Source organism: Desmodus rotundus, chromosome 4, assembly GCF_022682495.2.
Source record: "Desmodus rotundus isolate HL8 chromosome 4, HLdesRot8A.1, whole genome shotgun sequence".
NCBI lineage: Eukaryota > Metazoa > Chordata > Mammalia > Chiroptera > Phyllostomidae > Desmodus > Desmodus rotundus.
Genome location: NC_071390.1, coordinates 59,677,637 through 59,702,228, shown reverse-complemented (window position 1 = coordinate 59,702,228; position 24,592 = coordinate 59,677,637). Strand labels below are relative to the sequence as shown.

The following is a 24,592-nucleotide window of genomic DNA, read 5'->3' as shown; positions in this document are numbered from 1 at the left end:
CATTTTCCACTGTATATCTTTGATCTTCAGTCTCTTTCTCCAGCATCATTCCCCTAGATGTCCATACATGGTGCACAACTTCCTTTCTTTTAAAAATCTGCTCTTGCCTAATGGGCCTCCTTCCAACTTAAGTCCATTTCTCTGCTCTTCTTCATAGCCAATCTTCTGAAGATACTTTTCTACATATTTTTTTCTGTTTTCTCACCTTCTATCCATTCCTTTATCTACTAAAGCCTAGTTCATGTTGACATCTCTTTAGAAGAGCATCTTTTCAAGGTTATCAATAACCTTTCTACTCAATCTCTCAGCAGCATAGGCACTGCTGATGCATCCCTTTAATTTTTTTTTCATTTACTGATTTTTAGAGAGAGCAGAAGGGAGAAAGAGAAACACCGATTTATTTTTCCACATATCTATGCATTCATTTGGTTATTCTTGTATGTGTCCTGACCAGGGACTGAACCCAAAATGGTGGCATATCAGGACAATGCTCTAACCAACCAGGCTATCCATCCAGGACTGATTATCCTTTTTTATTGAATAGTTCAACTCTAGATTTGACCTCCATTTCTCTTTGGTTCCTTTCCAATCTTGCTGTCACTCTCAGGCTTCCTTTTCTGTCTAATTTCTAATGATTATCTTAAAGCATGATAATGGGTCCTTTTTTTTTCTTTACCATCTATATTCTTTTCCTAAGTGATCTCATTGTAGATGTCCATATGCTGATAACTCAGGCTCATAGCTCCAGCTCCAGACTAGCTTATTGGATTATACTCTTAGCAACTCCACTTGGGTTTCTAATAGGTATCTCCACTGGAACTCTTAATTTTCACCATCCAGAATTGTTCCCCTCTCAGTCTTCCCAATTTTGTCAATAGCAACATCACCTATCTATTTCTTTTTTAAATATATTTATTGATTATGCTATTACAGTTGTCCCATCCCCCCCCACTCCACTCCATCCTGCCCACCCCCTCCCTTCCTCATTCCCCCCCTATAGTTCATGTCCATGGGTCATACTTATTAGTTCTTTGGCTTCTACATTTCCTACACTATTCTTACCCTCCCCCTGTCTATTTTCCACCTATCATCTATGCTACTTATTCTCTGTCCCTCCCCCCTCCCCCCTCCCCCTCCCACTACCCTATTGTCAACCCTCCATGTGATCTCCATCTCTATGGTTCTGTTCCTGTTCTAGTTGTTTGCTTAGTTTGCTCTTGTTTTTGTTTTAGGTGTGGTCATTAATAACTGTGAGTTTGCTGTCATTTTTACTGTTCCTATTTTTGATCTTCTTTTTCTTAGGTAACTCCCTTTAACATTTCATATAATAAGAGCTTGGTGATGATGAACTTCTTTAACTTGACCTTATCTGAGAACCACTTTATCTTCCCTTCCATTCTAAATGATAGCTTTGCTGGATACAGTAATCTTGGATGTAGGTCCTTGCGTTTAATCTTGGGTAATGTAATTATGATGTGCCTTGGTGTGTTCCTCCTTGGGTCCAGCTTCTTTGGGACTCTCTGAGCTTCCTGGACTTCCTGGAAGTCTATTTCCTTTGCCAGATTAGGGAAGTTCTCCTTCATTATTTGTTCAAATAAGTTTTCAATTTTTTGTTCTTCCTCTTCTCCTTCTGGCACCCCTATAATTCGGATGTTGGAACGTTTCAAGATGTCCTGGAGGTTCCTAAGCCTCTCCTCATTTTTCCGAATTCTTGTTTCTTCATTCTTTTCTGGTTGGATGTTTCTTTCTTCCTTCTGGTCCACACCCTTGATTTGAGTCCCAGTTTCCTTCGCATCACTATTGGTTCCCTGTACATTTTCCTTTGTTTCTCTTAGCATAGGCTTCATTTTTTCATCTGGTTTTCGAACAGATTCAACCAATTCTGTGAGCATCTTGATAACCAGTGTTTTGAACTGTGCATCCGATAGGTTGTCTATCTCTTCCTCGCTTAGTTGTATTTTTCCTGGAGCTTTGAAGTGTTCTGTCATTTGGGCCATTTTTTTTGTCTTGGTGTGTCTGTTACTTTAAGGGGAGGAGCCTTAGGTGTTCACTGGGGTGGGGTAACCCTGGTAGCTGTGCTGTGATGCTGTACGTGGGGGAGGGGCTGAGAGGGAGCAATGGCGCCTGCTCCACTCTCCACCAGATTTCAATCTTTCACTCAGCTACCCACAATCAAATTGGGCCCCTCTGGTGCTGGTTTCCGAGTGGGTGGGCCTGTGCACACTCTAGGCCCCGGGTCTCTCCAAGACCTCTCCTGTGAGGCTGGGAGTCTCTCCTGCTGCCGCCCCAACCCCCACGGGCGTTTTCAATAAGAGGTTTGAGGCTTTATTTCGCTGCGCTGGAGCCCTGGGTTATGTGGTCTGCTTTGCTCCCTGCCGTTCGTCCGGTTTATCTGTGCGCGAGTGTGGGGCCACGGGGTGCTACCCACTGCTCTGCCTGCCCTGCTCTCCGCCACTCTTGAGTCCGGCCCTCTCAGTTTATCTGTGTGCGAATGTGGGGTCACAGGGTCTGCTAGTGCTCGGACTGCTGGCGCCGTTCGTCCCACACTCTGCCAGTCTCAGTCCCGCCACAGCCACAGGAGTCCTCTCCAGCCTGGTGCCCGTCTCCGCCCCTCCTACCAGTCTGGATGAATGTTTATTTTTTATTTCCTTGGTGTTGGACCCCCTTGCCATTCAATTCTCTGTCAGTTCTGGTTGTGGGAGGAGGCGCAGTGTGTCTACCTACGCCGCCATCTTGGTTCTCTCACCTATCTATTTCTATAGCCAGAAAAATAAAGATCATCCTTGATTTGTCCTTTTTCCATCACTCTGCCATCCGATGTCTTCAGAAGACCTATTGGTTCACTCTACCACTACACTACAATATGTATTAAATATAACTTCAGAATCACGTCTGCTTCCAACACCATAGTCTGGGCCACCATATTGGGGGTTCTTTTTCCTTTTTGCTGTTCTAACTGGGTGTTTTCTGCTTCTTTCTCTTCCAAATCACTAATTTGATCCTCTGTTGATTCCCTATAATTTATTCATTTCAATTATTGTATTCTTCATTTCTGACTTGTCTTCTTTTATATGTTCTATCTCCATTTGTTGTTTCTTATTTCTTTGTTGAAGTTTTCACTGAGATCATTGAGCATCCTTATCACCAGTGTTTTGAACTCTGCATCTTGTAGAGTGCTCGTCTCCATTTCCTTTAGCTCTTTTTCTGGAGTTTTGTTCTGTTCTTTTAATTTGGGACATATTTCCTTGTTTCCTCACTCTGGCTGACTCCCTCTAGAAGTGTTAAGTCTACCGGTCTTGGTAGATTGGCCTTAAGTAGTAGGCATCCTGTTGGGCCCAGTGGCACAGCCTCGCTAGTCATTAAAACTGGGTGTTCCAGGTTCATCATGCTCTCCTGTTGTTGTTGAGCCTTGATTGCTGTGGGTATGTCAATAAGAGGGACTTACCCCCAGGCCAATTGGCTGCAAGGACTGGTCACAATCACTGCAGATAATCTGCTATATAGGGGGCCAACCCCATGAACAGGACTGGCTTTGGCAGGACTTTGGTGCCCACTGAGTCTGCCCCTTGTGCGTGAGGCCCATGGAGGTGGTTGGGTGGTTCAGCAGAATGATCTGAAGTTGTCCACCTGGTTCACCAGTTCTGAGAACTCCAGGTTGCTGGAGTCTCAGATATGGCTCCTGCCTTCAGGCTCTGTGGAGGTAGGGCTTATTAAAGGAACAGTGGCCTCTGCCTACACTTCTTTTTGAGAGAAAGCTGCCGTCCCAGCCATTGCTGGAGATTTCAGTGGTAAGGTTAATCTCTGGTACCTTTTGAGCTCCTATGAGTCTAAGTAAATGTGTGCACAAGCTCATTAAAAGAAACACCTGGGACTCCAGAAGCCCTCTGTCTTACTCTACTCGTCCACAATCCCCACTGGTTTTCACAGACAGAAGTTATGAGGACTTCTCTTCCTGGCACTAGAACCCTGGGCTGGAGGCCCAGGTATGGTTCTAGGACTTCTGGCTCTGGGGTCGAAATATTCCTACCAATTTTTAGCAGACAGACATGGGTATGATACCATACTGTTTTGCATATCTGCCCCCTCCTACCAGTCTCAAAGAGGTTTCTTTTTATATCCTTAGTTATAGGACTTCTGTTCAGCTAGACTTGAGGTGGTTGTTCTGTAGTTTAGTTGTAATTTTGATGTAGTTGTGGGAGGAGGTGAGCACAGTGTTTACCTATGCTGCCATCTTGACTGAAAGTCCTACCTCCATACTTTTAAAATTCATCATCCTTTCCTTTTAGTAAGTCCATCCACTTTAAGACCCATTTACACTCTATTAAAATGCTGCAGTTGTTGCAAACTCAGTAATATCCTTTCTGAAAAGCACTCAAACTTTAGAGCTCAAAGCATGATTGAAATTATCAACACTTAAACAGCCAAACAATTCCTGGCTTAGTTTCATAATTAATGAGTAGTTATTTTAACATAATAATAAACTGTACCCTCTTCTTACAGTGATGATCAAATTGACTCTCATAGGCCAGAAAAATCAAATGAGAAAGTAATGAAAAAAAGGATAAAACAACCATTTCTACTTAGCGGGTACAATCATTAAACTCCCTCTACTAATTGGCTCTCTCATATTGTGACTTACAATTTGTTGCAGTAATTTTTGTTAAGTGTGCAATTCTTGGTAAGTATTTATGCAAATATTTTCAAGCTATGCTGTAGTATACCATACTCTTCTGTACCATTCTACTCCACTTTTTTTTTTCTTTTTAAAATGCTGATTATAATCTACAAGATGGATGTTATGACTCATTCGTGGGTCCTAACCAGCACTTTCAAAAGACACTGCTTCTTGTTCCTGTACACTCTGGATGATGATAAGAAGCATAAAAAATTCATACACTTAAAACTTGGGCTTATCACATTGGAAGTGCCTGCCTTAAACACAATCTCTTGCACTGTTTCACCTCCCTTCTACTTGATTCCCATGCACTTTCCAATCACATTCCCAGAGTTTTATCTCTATATTTATAATCATTCAGTGAGTTAGGGTTCTTTACCATAAGGAAAGTTTATTTCTCTAAAAATTTTCATAATGTGTTAGAATATTAATGGTAGTTGTTATACAGACTTTAGTGGTTATAAATTTGATATAATTGAGAACTACAAGCAGATCTTGGAGCTGAAATTCTGAACCCCTGAAGATAGCTTTGGGTTGCTCTGGTATCAGGCTTGGCCCAGGTCACTTCACAATAGCCCACAGTGTGGCACTGTGAAACCTTAGAGCTGAGACGGTACAGTTACTGGGTAAGAGAAACAGGCTCTGGAATTAGGCTTTCTGGGTTCAAATCTCTTTTTCTTACTGCTGTGCTCACTTTCCCTAACTTTAAAACAAGTTTATAATAATATTTATCTCATGGAATCATTTATGACATTCAAATTTAAAATATACAAAGCATTTAGAACAGCCCTGGCACATGGTAAACACACAATGGATGTTAATAAATGTGTATTTACATATTGTTCCTTAATATGTCCTGTAATGCCTCTATTATTTATGAAAAACACACTTTCATATTTTTACCCTTTTCTTCTATTATTAGCATATATTTTATAAAACCATCTCCAGAGGAACTTTGTAGTTAATATATTTCATCATCAATTCTTTTGAGTCTTACTTGTTCATGTATAGTAATACGCAGATGTAATCCTAAGTCAAGGAATCAAAGGAACTACATGCAAGAAAAAGTCGAGTGAATACAAAAATAAATTATATATACAGTTGTTCAGAGGAACAGACCAGAGATGCTTTGGAAACAGAGGATAATACAAATATTTATCTGTGTGGACAGATTCACAGAAAAGAGAATACTTAAATTGCCTGAAGCATGAACATATGTTTGGCAAATGAGAAAGAAGTTCAAGAGACATCTCAGAATTTTAAGCGGGAAAAAAGTCCATATTTGGCATTTATAAGAAAATTTTAGAAGGAATGTGGAGGACAGTTTAGAGGGAATGAGGTTAAAAACAGACTCAATTTGGAAAATGACAGGAATATTTAAAGGGAAGGATGCCAAGTTTTAAACCAAGGCAGTAAGAGTAGGATGAAAATAAGGCAAAATTAAGAGTAACTAAGGAGCATGAATTAACAGGAGTTAGTGGTGACAATCTACGAAGCAGATGATAAAGATGAATGCAGGAAAATTACAAGACTTTGAACTTGACTGGTGATCAATGTGATTGTGTTAGTCTCCTATTGCTACTACAACAAATCACCAGAAATTTGGCTTAAACCAACACAAATTTATTTTCTTTCTGTTCTCTGGAGGTCATAAGTTTAAAATCAGTCTCTGAATAAAGTCAAGGTGTCAGTAGGGCTGGTTCCTTTTGGGGACTCTGAGGAAAGAATATGTCTCCCTAACCTTTTCATCTTGTTTTTTATAGTGGCTGCCTGTACTGCTTGGTGTGTGGCCCCTTCCTCTTCCAAACTGGATCACTCCAATCACTGATCAGTCATCACTTCGTCTTCTCTCTGGCTCTGATTCTTCTTGAATTCCTCTTATAAAACCCAATGTGATTACATTAAGTCCACATGCATAATCTGAGATAATTTCTCCACCCTTAACTTAATTACATTTTTGAAGTCATTCAGTCATACCGAAAACATTCACAGGTTCTGGGGATTAAGATGTGCATGTTTACAGGTACCATTATTCAATGTACCACAGTGATAAAATAAAATTAAATTAAGGGAGGGAAGAGACCGAGTTTATTTGAGTTCTGCCACATTTTAGATGCCTTTACGTGTGGAGGCAGGTATTTCTAAAAGAGGCAAAACACTAAATTAGATTACAGAAACCTTGCTGGAGGCAGTGAGACTTCAACATTATATCAATAGCACCTAGTCTGACACCTGGAACATAATAGGTAGTAATTACTGTTCTTATAAGAAGTGAAAAATAATAAAACCAATAAATCAGTATTAGTTTTAAGAAAGTTAATATGAAAGATTTAGATGTCGATTGATTCACACAAAGTATTTTCCCAAACATGTCTGAAAGTTAAAAGAACAAATGTCTACATATGAGATGTTTTCATATTAATGTTATTGAAGCCCACAAGTCATATAAAGCATGCTCAGTAGAGAGAATGACAGACAGAGCCTTTAAGGCAGCCAACATCTAAGGAAAGTAGCAGTTTCTGTGGGCTCCCAGTATTCTAGCACAATTCTGATTTTAACTACTCAGTCTTGTGGGATATTCCTAGCCCAGTTTTTGGTTCAGTTAATATGATCACAGACTATGTTCATTTGTTTCTAGACTTGGATATGGTGTTGAAGTGCCAATGAATTCACAGGCAATTTAGCACTATCCCCTGTTGTGGTCCATCTGCATCCAATGGGCCAGAGAACCAAACCCATCAGTTTCTCCACGTATGGTAGCCACTCTATATGGCCCTTCTCACCCACTGTCCAGGAATCAAGGAAACAAGGTTTTATAATCATTAAGATGTTAGATCCTTCTTAGTGGTGTTATTATACTAAAGTGATGTAGGCTAAGTCTCTGATTCTATGTTATCATTTCCTAACCTTACCATGTTGTTAAACTTAAATTGTTCATTTAATAGTATGATATACTAAACTGTGTCCCCTCCCCCACAGCAAGTTCATATATTTAAACCCGAACCCCAGTACCTCAGAAAATGACTACATTAGGAGTAAGTGCCTTTAAAGACCCGATTAAGTTTCAATGAGGCTCTTACCATGTACCCTAATCCAATATATCTGGTGTCCTTATAAGAGGAAGAAGTGGACACACAAAAGAGACATCGAAGATGTGTAGGCACACAGGAAAGGCAATGTAAGGACACAGCTAAGAGGTGGCTACCTGCAAGCGAAGAAGAGAGGACTCAGAAGAAATCACACCTGCCTTGATCTTGCACTTCCAGCCTCTAGAACTGTGAGACATGTTTAAGGAGGGGGGGGAGAGAGAGAGAGAGAGAGAGAGAGAGAGAGAGGAACATGCTTCAGAGAGAACAAGTGTGTAGCTGGACAAAAATCCTATAAAGAGATCACAAGTGTGACTCATGGACCTAATCAACTATATCAGCAAAAGACAGGAATAGAAATGAGGTTGTACTAGGGGAAACACTAAGCTTGGACTAAAGGAGCAGACATGAAACAAAATGAGGGAAGGCTACTGGGATTCTACAAGATGGGACAATAGAGCTATCTCCCTGCAAACAAAAATGTGGGTGTCAAGAGAATGACCCTGAAGGCTATTCAGAGATCCACAGAAGTGCTCTGGCATCTATGTTTCCAGGCCCAGGGAGCAAGGCTGTCTCCTTCTTCCTTTCAGAGAGCAGGGCCATGAAGGCTGCTGCTACTCAGGGCATCAGAGTAGTACACTGCTGCTCAGGACCAAGGTGACACTGTTGCCTCAGGGGGCCCAGAAGTGAAGCTGGTAGTTGGTGGGTCCAGAGGACAATGCATTGAGCCAAAGAGGACTATTCTTAAGCCTTCAATATTATGGAATTTGCCCTGCTGTTTTTGGACTTGCTTGAGACCTCTGAGACCTTTCTTCTTTCCAATTTCTCCCTTATGAATGGGACTACCTATCCTGTGCCTGTTCCACCACTGTATTTTGGAAGCAGATTATTTGTCTGGCTTCACAGGTTCACAACTAGAGAGAAATCTTGCCTCCAGATGAATCGTAATTTGAGCCTACCCACACTTGATATAGGTATTTAGCTGAGATTTGAGACTTAGAGTTGATTTCTGAATGAGTTAAGATCTGGGTTATTGCAATGAAGGTGAATGTATTTTACATATGACATGGACATGGATTTTGAAGGTGGAGTGCTAAGGACTGTATTGTGTTCCCCCGAAATTCATACATTGAATCTCTAACCACCAGTACCTCAGAATGTGACAGTATTTGGATACAGGGTCTTTAAAGAAGTGATTAATTTAAAATGAGGCCTTTAGATTGGGATCTTAATCTAATCTGACTAGTATTCTGAAGAGAAGAGGAAAGTGACACACAAACCAACCTCAGGGATGTGCATGAACAGAAGACACACCATGTGGGGAGGCGGGGAGAATGCAGCCATCTGAAAGCCAAGGAAAGAAGGCTTCTGGAAAAAACAACTCTGCCAATACCTTCATCTTGTACTTCCAGCCTCCAGGACTGTCAAAAATAAATTTCTGCTGTTAAAGCCATGCCACCTATGGTATTTTGTTATAAAAGCCCTAGAAAACTGATACAAATAGCCTGCACTTTGAGTTAGCAAATGAAAATTCTGAACATGAGACAGGTTATTTATTTATTTATCTATTGGGTATGTGTCTTCTTATGGCAAAGTATCACCTCACTGCTCTCCTTACAAAAAAAAAATTATCCTTTTTTTAGTTTTAAAATAATAGGACCTCAAAGTCATGTTTCAAATATGAATGTTGGAAATAGTTCAAAAATCATTGTGTTTTATTTGTTCAGTATAAATGCTATTTTACAGTTCTTATCTGATTCTCCTAATAGTCACGTAACATAGAAGACAGGACAGACAATAATGCACTCATTAATTGATGGAAAGAGTTTGTAAAAAATCAACTAACTTGCTCAAGTTTACAAATGTAGTAAGTTGACAAAATAAAATCTCACACCCATGTGTTTTAATATTAATCCACTAAACTTCAAGAATTGAAAATACCAGATATTCCATGCAGCAACGTTTTTATCAATGTATCTCCTATAGCAAGGGACATAAAGGAAAGAATAAACAAATGGGACTTCATCAAAATAAAAAGCCTCTGCACAGCTAAATAAAACATCAGCAAAATGAAAAGGGAACCAACCAGATGGGAAAATATATTTGTCAATGATATTTTGGACAAGGGTTTGATCTCTAAATTATATAAAGAACTAACATAACTCCACTCCAGTAAGACAACCAATCCAATTAAAAAATGGGCAAAGGATCTGAACAGACACCTCTCCAAGGACTTATAAAAGGTGCAGAGACATATAAAAGAAAGCTCAGCATGACTAGGCATCAGGGAGATGGGAATTACTTGTTTGTTTGTTTGTTTTTTAGGTTCAGTTGTTGATAGTTGTGAGCTGGTTTTGTCATTTTACTATTCATATTTTTGATCACCTTCTTTTTCTTGGATAAGTCCCTTTAACAATTCATATAATAAGGGTTTAGTGATGATGAACTCCTTGAACTTGACCTTATCTGGGAAGTACTTTATCTGCCCTCCCATTCTAAATGATAGCTTTGCTGGATAGAATAATCTTGGATGTAGGTCCTTGCCTTTCATGACTTTGAATACTTCTTTCCAGTTCCTTCTTGCCTATAAGGTTTCTTTTGAGAAATCAGCTGATAGTCTTATGGGAACCCTTTTGTAGGAAACTGTCTCCTTTTCTCTTGCTGCTTTTAAGATTTTCTCCTTATCTTCAATCTGGGTAATTTAATTATGTGTCTTGGTGTGTTCCTCCTTGGGTGCAGCTTCTTTGGGATTCTCTGGGTTTCCTGGACATGCATGTCTATTTCCTTTGCCAGACTGGGGAAATTTTCCCTCATTATCTTTTCAAATAAGTTTTCAATTTCTTGCTCTTTCTCTTCTCCTTCTGGCATCTCCATGATTCGGATGTTGGAATGTTTGAAGTTGTCACAGAGGTTCTTAAGCCTCTCTATTTTTCTTTCTTCTTTTTTTGAATTCTTGTTTCTTCATTCTGTTCTGGTTGAATGTTTATTTCTTCCTTCTGCTCCAAATCATTGAATTGAGTTCTGGTTTCCTTCCCATCACTGTTGGCTCCCTGTACATTTCCCTTTATTTAACTTTTCATAGCCTTCCCTTCTTCCTCTATTTAGCAACCACACTCAACCATTTCTGTGAGCATCCTGATTACCAGTGTTTTGAACTCTGCATTTGATAGGTTAGCTATTTCTTCACTGCTTAGTTCTATTTTTGAAGCTGTGATCTGTTCTTTCATTTGGGCCATATTTTTGTCTTAGTGCACATGTTATTTTGTATGGGGCAGAGCCTTAGGTATTCACCAGGGCAGGGCAAGCCATGTGGCTCTGTTGTGGAGATGTATGTGGGGGAGGGGTCCAAAAGGGACCAATGCGACTTGCTCAGCTCTTGCCCCACTTCCCTCGCAACCCACAAGTGCATTGGGACCTTCTAGTGCTGATTCCCAGGTGGGTGGGTTTGTTTATATTCTAAGACCCTGTGGGTCTCTCCAACAAACTCTCCTGTGAGGCTAGGAGTTCCTCTTGCTGCCACAACCAGCACAGGTTTTTACAGTCAGAGGCTTTTACGCTTTATTTCCTTGGGCTGGAACCCTGGGTTGTGTGATCTGTCTCACTTCCCAGTTGTTGCTTCTGGTTTATCCACACAAAAATGTGGGACCACCTGGTCCACCAGCCATCACCTCACCTGCCCTGGTCCTCCAGCTGTGGCCTTGCCACACATCCTCTCCACCCCAGCTGCCTGTCTCTGTTCTTCCTACCAGTCTAAATGAATGGTTCTCTTTTAACTCCTTGGTTGTCAGACTTCCACACAGTTCAATTTTTTGGCAGTTTTGATTATTTTTTGTTTTCAAATTTGTTGTCCTTTTAGTTGTGCAAGGAAGCAAGGTGTATCTACCTACACCTCCATCTTGGCTGGAAGGCTTGAGAGAGATGCAAGTTAAAACCACAATGAAATACCACTTCACACCAGTCAGAATAGCCATCATAAACAAATCAACAAACAACAAGTGCTGGCGAGGTTGTGGGGAAAAGGGAACTCTACTATATTGATGGTGGGAATGCAGACTGGTGCAGCCACTGTGGAAACAGTATGGAATTTCCTCAGAAAACTAAAAATGGAACTGCCCTTTGACCCAGCAATTCCTCTGCTGGGATTATACCCTAAGAATCCTCAACCGCCAATTCAAAAGAACCTATGCACCCCAATGTTCATAGCAGCACAATTTACAATAGCCAAGTACTGGAAGCAACCCAAGTGCCCATTAGTAAATGAATAGATTAAAAAACTATGGTACATTTACAAGATGGAGTACTACACAGAAGAAAGAAAGAAGGAACTCCTACCCTTTGCAACAGCACATATGGAACTGGAGAGCATTATGCTAAGTAAAATAAGCCAGGCAGTAAAAGACAAATACCATATGATCTCACCCTAAGTGGAACCTAAGAACAAAACAAACAAGCTAGCAAAATACAACCAGAGACACTGAAATAAAGAACAAACTGACAGTAACCAGAGGCATGGAGCGGGAGGAATAATGTGGTGAAAGAAGAGGAAGGGTCGCCAAGGAACACATATAAAGGACCCATGGACAAAGTCAAAGGAGGGAAGGATTGAGGGTGGGAGGTGGAGGTGGGTTGGATGGAAAAAAATGGTGGCAGAAAATATAAACAACTGTACTTGAACAACAACAAATGCAAAAATTAAATAAAGATTAAAGAGAGGAAAGGAAAATTAAAAGAAGTATCAGTCCCTCTGAAAACAAACAAACAAAACAAAACCCAACTCCTACTAGTACAAAGCAGCTCAGGTTTTTATTAAGACACATTCAAAGACTGGAGAAACAAAATGCTATAAACTCACAGGGAGTATATAATTGACTGATAATTAACTGATATGTACCTTACATATTTGGATATAAAACTTATGAACACTGGGGAAGGTGAGGGGGGGATGTAGTAGTATAATGATGAGTCACCTCTCTAGCAAGGGTGGGCCTGGTTCACTCCCTGTCCCATGTGCACCTGTGACCTTCCAGTGCATTCTTGCCCTTTTCATGTGTACTCTGACTTCATTGGCCTGTTTGTGGAATACACAGGAAAAGATGCACTGACAGGCTGAGTGACTGTTGGGAACCACCCTGCCTGGTTTCAGATGCTGTAACCCCCCATGGTTAAGGCTGAGTCAGAGTTGGGACCATAAGCCACTAAGGAGACAAAGCTTATCTCCCTGGCAGGTGTGCCACCTCTACCCACTTCACCCTGCTTGGCCCTGAGCTTGACCAGTTAGCCAATGATGGGTAAGATTCCTCAAGGGAGGATCAACCTAAGACAGGCTCTGGTCACCAGGGATAAACTCGCAAGGAAGGACTCGGGGAGCTGTGGCAAAAGGGGGTGATGGACCCTCGCCCCTTGGCTTTGAAATAGCCTGAGTCCTCATTCTATCTGCAAGAAGTCTCCTAATCTCTTGGCTGCTTTACTTCCCTTGCCTGACTTAAGCCTGAAGCAATAACAGAGGGCAATGCAGTCCTGTGCTGGGAGGGACAGATTCCCTGGGGAATCAGGCCTAAGGAAAAATGCATACATTCCTGTGAAACCTACTTAATTTGTACCCTCAGCTTAAAAGATAAGGGTCCAGACCTGAGATGAGTCTGGCGCCTAAAGTTTTATGGCCCTCTAACTAATTGGCTGTAACTCAGAATAAGCCCTCAAAGTTCTCTGTAAATCATGTATTGTTTAACCCTTACTGACTGACAATGATTGATGAGCTTTATCTGTATTCCTATGCAAATGAACCTAATAAAAGCCCATGGAGGGAAAGGCTCTGGGCCCTTCTCCTTTGAGAGAAAGGGCCACCTCTCCTCCCCAAGCAGATCTTGTCTTGGTAGACTTATTCTTCATCCATGGCAGACGGGGGGGGGGGGGGCTGCATTAAAGCCCCCCGACAAGTGACTAACTGTAACCAGTGATAAATTGTGAACTAATTTATTCAACTTTTCACTTTGTATGTGGCAAAATGCATTTTAGCTGCCTTGAATGGAATACAGGTAATTTTTTTTTAGCTTAAGTATTTTATTCATTTGTAACTAAGCTTGTTAACACTATATAATGAAAATGTACAAAGAATAACACTGCAGTTTTTGGTTAGATTTAAGTCAAAGACATTCATTAATAAGGAAACTTCCAATGTGAATACTCCAGAAATTTCTCCAAGCCATCTGATCAGAACTGTCTCTGAATATTACCTTACTTTGGAAGGTATTGGCATACATTTGAATTACATTCAGGATTTTTCAAAATAAGCTGTAATTAAAAAATACTATTCTATATTCAAACTAAAACAATAGAACTTTTCTTTCCAAAAACAATAAATGAAACAAGGCATTTTGTAAAGTGTGGTCCTGAACAAGTCACAGTAAAAAATAAATGTATACTTAACTTCCACCTCCTCAAAACAGAGGCTACTTTCTGCTCCTTAGCCTTGGAATCAAGGTGAAGAACAGTCTGTAAGCAACTTTGGGCAAGGAGTTGCCAAAATAAAGCTCGAGCAGTTGAACATGGACCTCTGAAAAGAATTCAGGAGAACCTGACCAAAGGATCCAAATCTATTGGTAATAACTGACACAAAGATGAAGTGGCTCCTCCCAAGTAGCAGTGCTGACAGGGTCTGGTCCAGCCCTGAGCTCATCTGTTTTATGCTCCCAAGCAAACCCTGATGATGCTCCTGCTGCTCCAGGAGAGACTTATTTCCAGAGGTTCAGTCTCCAGGGAACTCTGTGTGTGAATGAGGTGAGCAGACTCCACGTGGGTATTGTAAGGCTTGGAGTCAAAGTATCTGACATGGCTAGGCAGAGTCCATGTGTCAAATGGCCTGTCTCCAGTTCATTCTAATTCCTTACCATGTATTTATTGACCTAGGGCCACAGATCTTTGCTATGTCATCATAATCACATCTAATGTCCAGCCTAATGTATAACTCATATTCTGTGCCTGGAAATAAAATAATACCTACACATAAAACAACCCACTGTTACAACTTATATGGTCACAAAACATTAATGATCTTCTGTAGAACGAGCAAATGTTTTTAACCATAATCATCATGCATCAAATGCACAGCCAGAATCCCCAAGATCAAAGAAATTTGCACAATACAAATAACAACTTAAAATACACATAACACGCATATACACACACTCTCGCACACACTTCTTACAGAACTGTGCTTGGGGAAGCTCCAATTGTTGAGTGCCTCTGAGGGCATATTTTGCTAAACTGCTGCTTCAGGTATTTTGTTTGGAAAACCTATCACAGTAGGGCAAAGCTGTTTATTGGATGAGCAGAAAAGAAATATATGCTTGTGGCAACCAGAAAGTTTTAAGGTCTTTCAAGCTGTATAAAATGGACCTGCAGAAACTTTTTAAGTGTTCTCAGGATGCAAAGCTGGAGCTGAAATGTGATATCAAACCAGTCGCAAAAAGTGCACAGCAGCCATCTCCTGAGGTCAGACCCGGTACCCAGATATGCAAGAAAGCTTCAGGACAGGGCCTTGATCCATATCGTCGCATAATCTGATCATGTGTGAATTTCACAAAAGATTCATATTGTTCTGCTAGTTTGGTATTGAGGATTTGCTCATACTCCTCCCAAATTTTATCTTCATAGTCTTTTAAGAGATGTTCACATATTATTCCAACTTGTCGGAGAGTAAAGGTGGGCTGGTCCTTCTTCATCCAGGAGGAACGTCGAGAACGAGGTGCTGTGAGTGCTGAGGAGTGAGGCTGACTTTCTGAAGTACAAGCTTCATTTTGATTAAGAACAACTTCTAAATGTCTCCACCTCTTGTTTTATGTTCTGAAAAGTTTGCTCCGGAGTTGGAAGGCGCCGTTTGCTGCCAGGCGGTACCAGCTGCTGCAAAGACGGTGGTGAGGTCCGCATCTGAAACGGTGGCTCGACGTCAGGGAGCCTGAGGCCCGGGGTGGGGCCGGGCAGAGGGGCACAGTGCCCTCCGCTGCGGGGAACCCGGGCTCAGCAGCGCCGCCTCGAACTCCGTGGGCCGCTTCAACGTCGCCCCGCACGCCCTGCCGCTGACCGGCCAGCTACCAGGAGCGGACGCAGTGGGAGCTGCCTTCCAACCTCCAGCTCCTCAGCGGAGCTCTGAGGCCAAGCCGGCTCCAATGGCGCCTCCAGCACCCGGCGAATACAGGTAATTTTTGTGAGTCTGTAGTGTAGTTGCAAATAGACACCTGTGCGTTTACACAGGTGATTCTCTAGGGATGGCTCGGATTGCATTTCCACTAATCTACTATCACAACACTGATGTTGTCTCTTATTATGAGTAAAATCTCTACCTACATGTTCCATTTGCAAAAATAAAATCCAACACTGCCCTGGCCAGGGGGCTCAGTTATTTGAAGCATCATCCTATACACCAAAAGGTAACGGCTTCCTTTTCCAGTTGGGGTACGTATATACGAGGACACTGATTGTTTCTCACGTCAAGGTTTCTCTCTGTCTCCCTTCTTCTCTCTCTAAAATCAATAAATATATTGTCAGGAGAGGAATAAGTAAATAAGTAAGTAAGTAAGTAAATAAATAAATAAATAAATAAGTCAATACCAAAATAACAAAAAGAAAACTAAGTGGGACAAATTACATGACAGAGGGCTGTTACCAAGATATATTTCAGTCCACCTGGGCTTGCACAGTACACCTGTGGACAGTGCCCCATAAAAATGTTCCCATTCGTTATGAGCAAAATTTTGGAGTTTCCTTTTTGCGACTAAGGCACAGGGTGGGAGCCCTAACCATTGCAATACACTGCATTAATCTGGCAACTTCATCAGTCCACTAATTTGATAAACGCATTAAGAATATGCCATACGCCAGGGGCTGATGTGGCTGCTAGAGACAGGACAATAAGATGATTAAAATCTGACTTTAAGGCACACACACAGCTTCAGGATGCAGACATTAAATGAAGAGCTACCCTGCACTGCAGGTGAGTGAAATTGTATAGATCTAAAGCCTGTTACAAGAGTGTGAGGGAGGAAACATTCAGTCTGGGGCGGCAGGTGGGGTTCACGAGAATGTACAATTCTTCAGACTCAAATGCCACAGACTGTTTTTTAAGTACAAGAAATTAGATAAAATACTGCAATAGCACCTATTGTAGACTTCAATTCTTCTATAACTGATTGTAATATTCACACTGAAATTCTGGGTTCTCTGAGAATACCCAGAAACTGGGATTGTAAATCAAGTGTGAACAGTACATTAACTATTGGGGAGGACCCTGAGATATAACTAAAGAAGATTTTTGTGTGTATTTAGTATGTGAGATTACAAGAAATGCTGTCAATTTTACTTTGTTGTACCACCTGTGTTAAAAACAAGCAGGCACTCAGACCTTAGTCTATCTGTCCTTTCTAATACGGCACTAGCCCTGACTGTCCAAGGAAGAAATAATTGTCGGTAGCATTACACACAAATCAAGAAGTGCTATTTTGATTGGCTTAAAATAGACTCTTCATTTGGGTACAAAAGTGCATACATTCATAGATATACATATATACACATATATACACACACCCCTGAATACCTCTATCTATATCTATCTATCTATCTATCTATCTCTCTCTCTATATATACACACATATATAGGTAGATATATATACTGGATTATATATTACCCTGTTACCATATTTTTATATTTTTTAAATTAGAGTTTATAGTGTTTTTTTATTGCTCTGTTTAAGTTCTTATATCCATCTGCTATGTTTTATTGTCGGGAAGAACTCCCTTTAACATTTCTTGTATTGTAGGGTGTGCTGGTGATGATGCTTACAGTTATATACCTTTATATACCTTTATTTTTGAAAAATATTTTCCTGGATAAAATAATTCTGGGTTGATAATTTTTCCTTCCAATTTCATTAACACATTGCTCCACTATTTGCATTGTTTCCAATGAGAAATCCTCTATCACTCTTTCTTGGTTTGCTTGTATACAATGTATCCTTTCTTCTCTGGCTATTTTTAGAATTGTCTCTTTTAACACTTGTATTGAGAAATCTGATTATGATGTGTCTGTTTTAGTTTCCTTTTGTTTTCTTGTGTTTGGGGTTCATTGAAGTCCTTAGAACTGTGGATTATTAGTTTTTGACAAATTTGGACATTTTCAGTTATTATCCATTCAGTATTTTCTCTGTCTTCCCCTCTACTTTCAGAGTAAGAGTGACACATACATTAAGATGTTTAAAGCACACAGCTCACTGATGCTGTCCTCATTTTCTAATTTTTTTTCTTTTTGTGTCTCAGTGTGTAGTTTCTATTGCTATGTTTTCAAGTATAATAATCTTTTTTTTCTATAGTTTCTACTCTGCTATTAATCTCATCCAGTGTAATTTTTTTTTAGTTAAAACATTGTATTTTTCATTTCTACACATCAATTCTGGTCTCTCTCAGTGACTCTACTTTGGAACAGATGTTACTGAGTGATAGTAACTGTTTTAATGTTCTCATCTGCTAATGGTAATATTAATGTCCATTTTAGATCAGTTTTAATGAAACTCTCTCATCATTAAAGATATGTTTTCCTGCTTCTTTGTATACTTGGTAGTTTTGATTGAATGCTAGACACCATGAATTTTACTTTGTTGAATGCCGTATATTTTTATTTTTGTATTCCTATAAATATTCTCTGGCTTTTTTCTATGATGCACTTAAGTTACTTGGAAATGGTTTATCTTTCATATCTTGTTGTAAGGTTTCTTAGGTAGAAATTAAAGTGTTCAGTTAATTAATCCTCCCTACTGAGGCAAGACCCTTCTGAGTACTCCAGCCAGTGTCCTAAGAATTACATTTTCCAGCCTGGCCAGTGGATGGCAGGCACTATCTTTGGCCCAATGTGAGTGCTGTTCCAACTGAACATTTTGGGTAGTTTTTTTCTAGTCTTGGTGGTTTCGTCATATGCATACACTGATTGGCACTTGACTAAATACTCAAGAGGACAGATCTCTGGAATACTCTCTCTGTGCGGCTTTCTCTCTCCAGTCCTCTGTCCTGTACATTCTAGCTACCATGGTCTCACCACTCTCAGCTACAAATCCTCAACTCAAGGAGACCAATGGGCTCTGCCTGGGTTCTCTTCCCTGTGCTACACCTTGGGAATTATCTTAAAATAATAAGATGCAGCAATCATAGGACTCTCCTCATTTGCTAACTTTCATCTCTCAGAATCACTGTCCTGCATTGCCTGAATCCATTATATTATCTTGAAAACTTTCGCTTCATAAATTCTTTATATTCTTTTTGTTTGTTTGTTTCAGACAGGAAGTCCCTGTTATTCCAACAGGGCCAGAAGTAAAAGTCCCTGTCATCATAATTCCTTTTTTATTACTTATTAAATAATAGATATGTTCACTGGACTTTCTAAATCATAGCACTATATTGTAAATACAATTCTCTATCAATGGTAAATAATAACTCTCAGAATTTAAATTTCATCTTAACTCCCAGAAATTTCCCCATTAAGGCTTTTACCTTATTTTGTAGTGCCCCATATACCAAAGTCTCTATGAACATTAATAAGCTATTATATACCAGCATGCCCCCAAAAGGCAAGTTCCAAGTCTGACCTGATATAGAAAAAGACATATTGATCATAAAGCTCGTGATGCTTGTGCCTCAGGGCCTTCACCTGCATAAGCTCTATACTGAAAATTGTGTTTCCAATATGTATTCCTTTTCTTAAAGTGGGTTCCTCAAATTGTATGAAGTTGGAGCTCCACCAAAGCTAAATTTGGTCCTGGACATAGGATTTTTCTGAGATGAGGCATGCAGTTTCAGATATCTGTCTCCTCATATCTTGGTTTAACATACTTTTTCCTATGCAAAGCCATTCTGGCTTTGTCCTACATACCATTCAACACACAGTGGATTCTCAATACATAATTAACCCAAACAATATTATTCCATGACATTAGATATCTAAAAACATTAAATTTGAAGTACTGAAGTGAGAAAATGAGTGTTAAGCTAAAAATAGTTTTTTTTACCATTATAAAACTACAGAATCAATAAATTCTGCTAATGTTCAACTTAAGAGAAAAAAGATGTCCTCAACCCTGTAAACCCAGTTGAAATGAGTCATAGACCTTGTTATAGCAATTATTTTGCACTTCACTACCTTTAACACTGATTATATCTACAGGGGTAATTACTTACAGAGCAAGTAACAAATAGCAATATCTCTGACACACTGACTTACCAGTAATTGCCAGTTACACACACACATTTACTATGCTATATGCACAAAGATAACAGTACTTTCTTCCTCATTGCCTATTTTATTTTTCCTCTGTTACTATAAAAAGTTGCAGGAGTATTTTTTAAAGATTTTATTTATTTACTTAATTTTAGAGAGAGGAGAAGGGAGGGAGAAGAGAGGGAGAGAAACATCAATATGAGAGTGAAACATTGATTGCCTCTTATACGTGCCCCTACTGGGGACTGAACCTGCAACTTTCGCTTTGCGGGGCAACAGCCAGCCAACTGAGCCACACAGCACTGAAAGTTGCAGAAGAATTAACTGAAAATAGTAAATTTTAAAGTATCTTCAAATTGGTCTTGGAAAATAGCGGGATTAATCGATGTTATCATTAACATAAATAAAAATACATATAGAAGTAAAGAGAGAATACAGAGGCTTTTTTGAGTACCTACAATGTGTCTGACACTACAATAGAAGCAAAGATTGCAAGATTATTTTGGAGTCCCCTCTAATATTTTCTAGAAGAGACAGACAGTTTTTTTAAAGAAAAAAATAGAACATATCTCTGATAAATGCTGGAATGGGGGTGACAGAGTACTATGAAGAGATTAAATTAAAATGATCAATGGAACACAACCCTTCACTCTTCTACACACACACATACACATACAACCCTCGCTCAAAATATTCAGACATGAGAGGCCATGACAAATGTAATCAAATAGACTCAACTTAGCAATAAGCAAAAATGGAATGATTTATTTTTTCTACTAACATTTGCTTTCTAAAGTGTCAGTATCTGGTAAATTGGTTACAGGAAAGAAAATTTTGTCAAATATAAGTATCTCATGTTTATCTAATAATATTTTTTCATCATATTAAAAAAATAAATTGTCATTTTCTGTTTTAAAATATGGCCACAATGGAAGGGTCAGCCCAGCCTAGAAACTACTCATGTGGTCTGTTTCCTGTCCTCCTCATGGCCTTCCCTGGACTTCCTTTCTGACCCTACCCTACAGAAGGGCCAGATGTGTGTGTAGGGGGAGGGGTGTCTCTTTACTTCAGGTTTGACAAGACGTTGATTTGCTTATGCAGGTCTCTGTATTCACAGCTATTATTTTTTACTCTAATGCATGTTGGTTATTGGCCTCTCTATGTACAGGCCTCCATAAACAGCTCCCAAAAGCCATACTGGTCATCCTTTGGTGCTCTGCTGATTGTGGTAGAGGAGTGGGAACCCTTGTTTAGGTCTCTGACACATTGGTCCAGCCCCAAAATGGCTATTTCCTCCCTAGTAATGTGTTCCCCTCTACTGCATGGCCTCCAGGGGATCTGACAAGGTGTCCTCTTCTTCACCAATCAGAAACTCAGGTATCTTTGCAGTCTTTACACTTCCACCAAACAGGACTACTACAATCTGGCCTTTCTACACCTAAATCTCACAACCTCCCCCCATTCCATTCTCCCCATGAGTCTGTCAGTCTGCATTCTGGCTCAGCAAATCTCTGAAGAGGTGAGCACCCAACTCTATTAAAAGAAAGGATGTAGGTTAGGGGAGCAGAAATTTGAGAAACAGAGGACTCAAAGATCACCCTCTCTATTCTCCCCAACAACTTCACTCTTTCCCAGTCTCCCTCTAAAATTTGGAAGCCTGAGGGTACACAGCTGATACCCTATAATGTACTGTGTTGACAGCAATTTCTGGATATTTATGTTCTGTGTTTCCACATCCCATCATGTCTAAAAAATGCCCATCTGTGTCTCCTGCTTCTGGTGAGAAGAGGAAGGCAATTACTCTTGAGATTAAACTCAAGATAATTACCCAGCATGAAGGCAGTAAGCCATAATTACCTAAATTACATGGGATAGTCAATACTTTATTATAAATAGGCTCTGTGTTAGATGATTTTTGCCTAACAGTAGACTAATGTAAGTACTCTGAACATGTTTAAGGTCAGTTACCCTAAACTATGATATTTGGTAGTTAGGTATATTAAATACAATTTCAACTTACAGTATTTTCCACTTCAGATGGGTTTATTGAGATGTAACCCTATGGTAAATAGTGGAGCATGTTTATTATATTTGTGTGCATATCCATAAAAGTGCTGTAAAAGAGAAGTATGCCAGCAAGAATAAATTTAAACATAGTGGTAAACCTAGTGTCATAAATGGGCTCAACTTTCATAACAAATTCAGGGGCCTTCTGATTGGAAATGTGAGCCTCTTGACATAGAGTCAAAATGTATACATAAAGTGAAATGGCTTAGGAATTGCAGAAATAATAGCAAATGAAAAAATATCTATTCTATTTATGTAAAATGGAAAAATGCACCTAACTACTATAAAAGACATAAAGGGAAAAAAGTCAGTAATATAAAAAGAAATTGATAAATCACTTTCATAGTTGCACAATTTACTATAACTTTCTAATAAAATGATAGATCATGTGAGCAAAAATAAATAAGAATATAGAGAAAAATGCAGTGCAGTTAATAATTGGGTCTAATATGTATATGGATTCTCACCCAAGAAACAGATAATATAAATTTTTTTCAAACACATTTGGAACAATTCCCAAATTGACCATGTAGTAGAACATAAAGTTTCAATAGTTAAAATAAAAATGTCCCATTCACAACTATTTTGGCAATAAATTTAATATTCCCCAAAATAAAAAAGAAAATCTATTTTGTAAAGTAAAATAAAAAAAAGAAAATCTTCTAAAATTAAGTATATGAATTAAAAATTTTGGATTAAAAATTTGGATAATATGCATATTATCAGGAAATTATAGATTACATGAGAACAATAACAGAGCAATAAATCTTAATACATGTGAGTTATGGCAATCAGAAAAAAATTTATAGCCATAAATATATGATACAGAATAAATACTAGAGAACTATGAATTCATAAACACAATTGACCACCATATCCACGAGTTCGGCATCCATGGGTACAACCAATTGTGGATGGGAAATACTGATTTTTAAAAGTTAAGTTGTTGCTGATATGTACTATGTAGTTAGGCCAATGATGCTTGCATCTGTACTGAACATGTACAGACTTTTTCTTGTCATTATTCCCTAAACAATACAGTAAAACAATTGTTATCTTAGTATTTACATTGTATTAGGTATTAAAAGTAATCTACAGATGATTTAAAGTACACTGGAGGATGTTCATAATTTACATGCAAATATTATGCCATCTTATATAAGGGACTTGAGCACCCACAAATTTTGGTATCCAATCCCCCATGAAAAACAAGCGATGACTATATACTAAAAATAAAAATTTAGAAAAGCTTAGTAAGAATATGATAGGACATTTTTAATAATTTTTATAACAAAAAAATTTTAAATAGTGTTTTTGTAAAGCACATGTAATCAATTGCATAGCATATCTCATATTCAAAGAGAAAATATACAGAAAAGAACTAACATATAAAAGGACATGGCTATGTAAGATATAAAATGTTTTTATAATTTGATATGTAATATGTAATTTTATAAAAATATTAATTGTACTATGGACAATTTTAAACAAATGCAACTGACAATCCTAGAAGACAGGACTAATTTTCTAGCAAAATGTTCATAGTCAAAGTTAGTTCAAGGACAATTATCTAAACTAAATAAAATAATAAGCACTGAGGAAACTGATTAGCTATCTAGAGTACTTCTAATGAAGACATCGAGCCTGCACTGTTCTTCAGGTAGATTCTATCAAATTGCAGGTCTTGATACTTCTTGTATTAGAAAACCTGTTTTCAAGAATAGAAAATATGAAAATAATCAACTCATTTAGCAAAGCCAAATTAATCCTGATACTAAAACCAGAAAGGGGTACTAGCCGGGTGACCCAGTGGTTGGAGTATCACCCTGTACACCAAAAGGTCTCAGGTTCAACTGCAGGCCAGAGCACGTACCTAGGATGCAGCTTTGATCCCAGCTCAGGTCACATATGGGAGGCAACCAATCAGTGTTTCTCTCCAACACCGATGTTTGTCTGTTTGTCTGTCTCTTTCTCCCCCTCCCCACTTCCTATTTCTTGAAAAGGAATGAGAAAATGTCCTCAGTTGAGGATAAAAAAATACAAAACATTAGACCAGAACAGTATAATAAAGAAAAAACTGGGCCATTTTTACCTATTATAAAATTAATATATAAAGCATTAACAAAAATTCAGTAGTATGAACACATATCATGACCAGGTAGACATTTTATAGAAAATACAAGGATGGATGGTTCAGCATTTAGCAGTGTATTAATACAACTCATTTCATTAACTGATATAAAAAATCCTATCATTCTCTTAAGATGTGAAAAACATTAATCAAATTCAAAATCAGTTCCTGATTTTTAAAGGCTCTTGACATGTTAGAAATAGAACAAAACTGATTAAACAGATAAAAAGTCATAAAGGTAAAATATACATTGCACTGTAAGTGCAGAAAATATTAGCATTTCGATTAATATTCAAAGCAGCATAAGTATATCTCAATAATCTCAGATGTTCAATATTATAATAAATAACTGCATAAAACAATAATAATGTAGGAAA

The 24,592-nt window shown here is 38.9% G+C and overlaps 1 protein-coding gene and 1 pseudogene across 5 annotated transcripts in view; both read right to left on the bottom strand.

The window, feature by feature from the left end:
* NRG3 (neuregulin 3) overlaps positions 1–24,592 on the bottom strand; it is a 1,217,216-nt gene that overhangs the window by 1,092,834 nt on the left and 99,790 nt on the right. The window lies entirely within an intron of this gene.
* Positions 15,180–22,980, bottom strand: LOC128780670 (akirin-1 pseudogene; annotated as a pseudogene).